Source organism: Brachyhypopomus gauderio, chromosome 7 (assembly GCF_052324685.1).
Source record: "Brachyhypopomus gauderio isolate BG-103 chromosome 7, BGAUD_0.2, whole genome shotgun sequence".
NCBI lineage: Eukaryota > Metazoa > Chordata > Actinopteri > Gymnotiformes > Hypopomidae > Brachyhypopomus > Brachyhypopomus gauderio.
The window spans coordinates 33,796,720-33,802,652 of record NC_135217.1 but is presented as its reverse complement, the minus strand read 5'-3'; positions in this window follow the sequence as shown (position 1 = coordinate 33,802,652).

Sequence of the window (5,933 nt, the reverse complement as noted above, 5' to 3'; positions counted from 1 at the left end):
AAAACAATTAAATAAATGTAACAGACACCAAGCCCAAATTTCATAAAAACTGGTTATAGTACAACATGGCTATTGATATCCACAATGCTAAAATGACTACGTAGTTAGTTCCACGGGTTCCGTGGTGGGCAAATATCTCAGGGATTTCAAGTCAAACGCTAATGGGGCTAATCATTCTGAGGGAAGAAAATAAACAGCAAAGGTCTTTGGGTTTCCTACAAAGCAACATCACACTTACCCTCCTGCTCCATAAATCAAGCCTTCCAGCCCCAAGACCAACAAAAACACGCATGACTGCCGCACCTACTCGTCACGATTCCCACATCCAATCCCAACTTCATCTGCCACACACATACACATGGGCCCTTGTAAAATTCTTGCAGGCATAAATATGTACTTCTCCTAAACCCACACACACACACACACACACACACGCACCCAGTGTGTGTAGCTGTATTGGAGACGGTAGAGCTGGAGTGGGTGTGTGTGTGTGTGTGTGTGTGTGTGTGTGTGTGTGTGTGTGTGTGTGTGAGTTGTGTGTGAGTGGAGAGGGGGGGTACTTTGGCTGCTCCTCCATCAGAGTGAATGGAACCAATTTTGAATCAAAAGCAATTTCTGCACATTATTCAGAGGGAAAGCGGAGAGTCCAGACTGTACGTCTGCTCACCAATCAGCCTTACAGTGCAGGAGACGCTTGCAAGGAGGACGAAAGACAGAAGAGACACAACCTGTGTAATACAACAGCAATAAAAACACTCATTAAATGTTTATAAAGCAAAACTGACAAAGCTCTGCCTTCTGGGACAAGTGACTCTAATCATGACTGGGACAAAAGAAGTTAACAGATAACAGTTAGCAAACATCCGCTAAAGTGTAAGTGAGAGTCTAAAAATCAAGAGACCAGCAGCTGCACGGGAGATGCGCTGTGCTGACCGGCCCCCCCTCCGAGCCCTAGGTTTGGCACTCACAGGTCCGGTCCTGTCCACTGTAAACACCTGCAGGATCCATGACCACACAGTTTGTAGACACATCAAAGCAGACACCAACCACCGAGTAAACAAACACTTAGGGCCACTAAACAATACAGTAGCCCCGGGGCTCCTGGACCTAGCGTGGCACCCAGCACTGTGCTGACAGTGGAGCAGAACCACGACTTGTGGACTCATCATACTTGGGGGGGCGAAATGCCCGATAGCAGGATGACATACCCGGGGGGGGGGAGAGAACGCTTGTCTCAGTACTGCCTGCTTTCCTGTACATCTCAAGGATTGCCAATCCAAAAAGCACATTATGCTATAAACGCTCCGTCAAGCTGGAGTGATCTTTAATCTCTGAAAGGCGTTTCTACAACAGATAGGAACTATGTTTACACAGAATACAATATAAAAAGGATTAGAAGACGAAAAACACTCAGTAATCTCAAACACACAAGGGCAAATGACTTGCTATACAGAGATTCAAAGGGACTTGTAGGATGTGTGTGAGAGCATGCGTGCGTGTGTCTGTGTGTGTGTGTGTGTGTATGCTGGAGCTTGTGTGCGAATGTGACATTGTGTGCTTTTGCTCTTTAAATGATAGTTAGGGTGAGTGTGTGAATGAAGTGTGTCTTGGTTTCTCTTGGCTCGTTGAGTGCCCCTAATCTTTGTACAAATATCTAGTTCACACACACACAAAGCACACACACGCACACACAGCAGTTTGTCCTAACAGTCACGTAGAAGACTATATGTCATCACTGGACTTAAGTGTAAGACACATGTGTGAGTGTTTATTCATATGTGTGTGTGTATTACTGTGTATTATTAAACAAGTATATCCAGAATATCGCTCAGAAAAAATTGATTGTATTTGCCAATATTCTTTGCAATTTAGCAGTCTCCTAACAATCACATATTGCTCATAACAATAGCAAGATTTCTACCAATCAGGGAGGTGAGGACACACCCACTCCGTGAGGACACACCCACTCTGGTCCTCCTTCAGGAAGTGGTTCAATGTCAGTGGGCACCTATGGTAGTACGGTAGTATGGTAGTACGGTAGTACTACCTCACAGTGCTACATTTCTCATTTTAAAAAATGGTGCGCTTGAAGGCCCTGGTGCTGAGGACATGTGGCAAAACTGAAGGAACCTCTTGAACCAAAAACTTTAAATTAATTGATCATACTACTGTTAGCCTTGCGAAAGGTGGTGAATTCTTAACAAGTCTCCGAGCATGTCCCAATTGGAAAAGATGTGATTGATAAGCAGTTATCAGAAAGCAAAGAAGTTGCTTTCATCGAAATAAAAAACAGACCCTGGGGCAGAATTCCACTCTTCCAGCTTTTGAGGTCAGCACAGATCCACATACCCCAGTATTAATATGTCAGTGGAATTGACACCAGAAGGCCAGGTGCAAGGCTAATTGGCTGGTTTTGCTGAAATACAGTTATGCTATCACTTGAAGCTTCGAAAGCTGACATCATGACAATATAACAATCTGGAGAATAAGATTGAGCAACGGAGGGGTTTAGCAAAAGCAAAGTGACAAGCTCCAAATTCCACCATGAGAAGATAATCCTGATTGGAGAGTATCTCGTCCCCCCCCTCCCCACACACACACACACACACACACAAACAACACGCTGTTGTTCACTGCCTGGAGGCTGTTATGGCTGCGTGAGCATACCCGCTGAAGCTAACATGAAAGACTACCCTGAGGAGGATTCTTCCCGTCCTTTTGTGAATTAAGAGAAAAGTTACACCCTTTAAGACAACAGTAAACCTTTCTGAAGGCCTTGCTAGTGCCGCAAAGCTTTTGCTGGCTGCCAGAATCACAAAACTCTCCCTATCAGACAGACGGTAACCCAAGGGGCCTGCGGAAGAGAACGACCCCAGGTTCAACATTTACTCTGCTATTCAACAAACACGCCTCATCACATTTCCTCTGTGCCCAAATGGGTTCCTACACCAAAATGATATCTTGGTATTACAACGTTTGTAATAATGATATTATCAATACATTTTTAAGTGTCCTGAAAACGAGGGACTATGTGGTGTTGGAGGTACACTGAGGGATAAAATCTATTAACCGTGATGGCACGTAATCAACTTCATCTTAATTGTAGAAGACAGAAGATAAAATATTGCAGATCTGAGTGTGTTTTATTGTACTGTCCACTGAACTCAATATTCCTGTTTCAACACTGCGATGAAAAAAATGTACATACAAGCTCCTTGACTTCAGTTTAGTATCCACTGTTCTTAACTCAACATTTCCTTATAGTTGCCAGAAATACCCCAAATGTTTTTTCTTGCACTTTCACATAAGCAGGATCGTTTGAAACAAGCAAGAAATTCCATGGATTTTCGTGTCACCCTCACACTCAATCCTTGCACCTCTATCATCTTTCCCACGATCCACAGCCTGTCGCCCCCAAACCACAGCCATGCGATACCTGTTATGCCAAAATAATCCAGTGCTGTGAGGACATGTCAGTTGAGATCTGGGGTGCTCATCTGAACAGCTAAAAGGCCCTTCACATATCCCTCGCCAATAAGGGCAGACTGCCACAAAAGCCAACAAGATAATTAGACTGAATCAATTATGGAACAGCTTTGATCCACCCGTCCACCAATCACCATTAACAAAAACACTGCTACCAATGGTTTCTGCTTGCTCTGAAAGACCATTTTCTTGTGGCTTGAAGAGAACAGAGCTGCATTTCCAATAGTTCCCTTTTGATATTAGTGCCATTAACAACACTTGATGATTTACTGTCGATACTCAGTATACCATTCGATGCAGCCTTCTTTAGGATTGCTCCAAATGACAAAATGGCACCTGTGGGTCTGAAAGGTCTCAACATCGTCCTGAGGTGTTCAGGCATGAGCATCTGAGCATGAATCCCAACAACTCAGTGCCCAAAGCTACAGAGAAACCTGATGCTCAAATATGGGCAAAACATTAGCACAAAAACATAAAAATCAGATTCAACTAAATACTTATAATACTTATAATATTTATTTTAACATAAAACAAAACGAGTCTAAAATATCGTAATCATTACCAATTAAAATAGTTTTAATAATAATCTCTCGATGCATGGTAAAGTCACAAGGACCAAATGAAGGTTTCATTTAAAAGCAAACACAACTAAAGAAAAAAATTAAAGAAATGTAACATGTCTTTAGTTTGATTTATAAGACACGGACGTGTGGATAGTTTGTGTTGTTGCTCTGGGTCTTGGGGTACACAGTAACCTTTACTATCGGGGTGAGGCCTGCCAAACCCAGCGGAGAAATGTGCCAAAGAAGCGATATCACCCCCAACATCTCAACGCTACCGGTCCTGTCTGATTTATAAAACATTAAATGAATTTCACATAGCAAGATATATACATTAAAAGCCTTTATAAACGGTGTTGGACTCAGATTTCGCCCTGTGCTTTAGCGCCTTTGAGCAGCACGACGAGGTGGATGTGTTCACGTTACAAACATCAACCGCCACTCGGTGCTAAAAGCCTTTTAGAAACACCCACGTCGGTCTTTTTTGACTTCTAGAAACCAGAACAGAATCCGATAATCCGCTTCGTGCTGTGGCTCTTATTTCAAGCTTTTAAAAGACCGTCGAAACGAAACAAAGTGAATGAAGTTAGCTAGCACCCGCATTCTTCTGTTTAAAACAGCACCCACACCGTCCCTGTACTCCAATACCAACTCTGTGCTGCAACATCTGAACTATAACGATAAAAAGCGCGACCAATGTGTTCATCTAGTAATCCACCACCCCAACTACACCCCCTACCATGTGTTGCTGTAGCATCGTAGGCTACCCCAAAACAAGGACTGTTTTCGGGAGAGATAACTTACCAAAACGTGCACTACTCGGAGACGAACCCGCAACTTTATCAGCAAAGCTTTTCCACTTTCTGCAGAGTTTAATCTCCCAAAATAAAGGAGACTATTTCTTTCTTTCCCCCTTCTGAAACGATACTGCTATAGTAATTTACTGCGGTGGGACCGACCATTTTTCTCGGGCTCCCCAACTTCTCACATTGAAAGGCTGTTTTGCTGTTTTTGGATGACTGAGCTCTCACACAATTCTCCCTTTTGCGACGCCAGTGCTGCGCCTCCCACTTCCAGGAGGAGGAGAGGAGGAGAAGGAGGGGTCTGCAGGATCACTCCCAAACCCCGGCACTCCTACCGCCAGTCCCTGCACAAGCACTGCCGTCTCACCCCAAACTTTGGACGGACTCACATGCGTGATGTGAGAGTATGTATCTATTTGGCGATACTTGGCACGTAATGCGCACCTCGCTACAGAACCAGTACCTAAATGACTGTGGGAGGGTGAGGATAAGGAGGCCCCCCCCCCCCCCCCCCCCCGACACACACACACACACACACTACTGGCTCCACTGTTTCCCCTGGTCTGGTATGCGATCGTCCCCACCGAGTTTGCATTGAGGCTCAAATCTATTGAGGCGCACAGTCCCGACGCAGCTGTGGTGTGTTGTACGGACAGGACGCAGAACCGACACGTTCTCATACTACAGCGATCACAGCGAGAGACCCCGAGTCTTTCTCTCTCTGTGTCTCTCTCTCCCTCTCTCTCTCTTTATCTCTCTCTGTCTCTCCCTCTCTCTCTCTCTTTATCTCTCTCTGTCTGTCTCTCTCTCTCTCTCTCTTTATCTCTCTTTATATATATCTCTCTCTATCCCTCTCTCTCCCTCTCTCTCTCTTTATCTCTCTCTCTCTCTCTCTCTCTCTCTCTTTTTTATCTCTCTCTCTCCTCTCTCTCTCTCTCTCTCTCTTCTCTCTCTCTCTCTCTCTCTCTCTCCACCTCTCTTTATCTCTCCCCGGAATTTCATTCTCTGTAGTTCAATCAGTGCTCTTTGAAAACTTATAACCAGCCATTCTGGCAGAGATCACAGACCCACTTGGTGGGACACG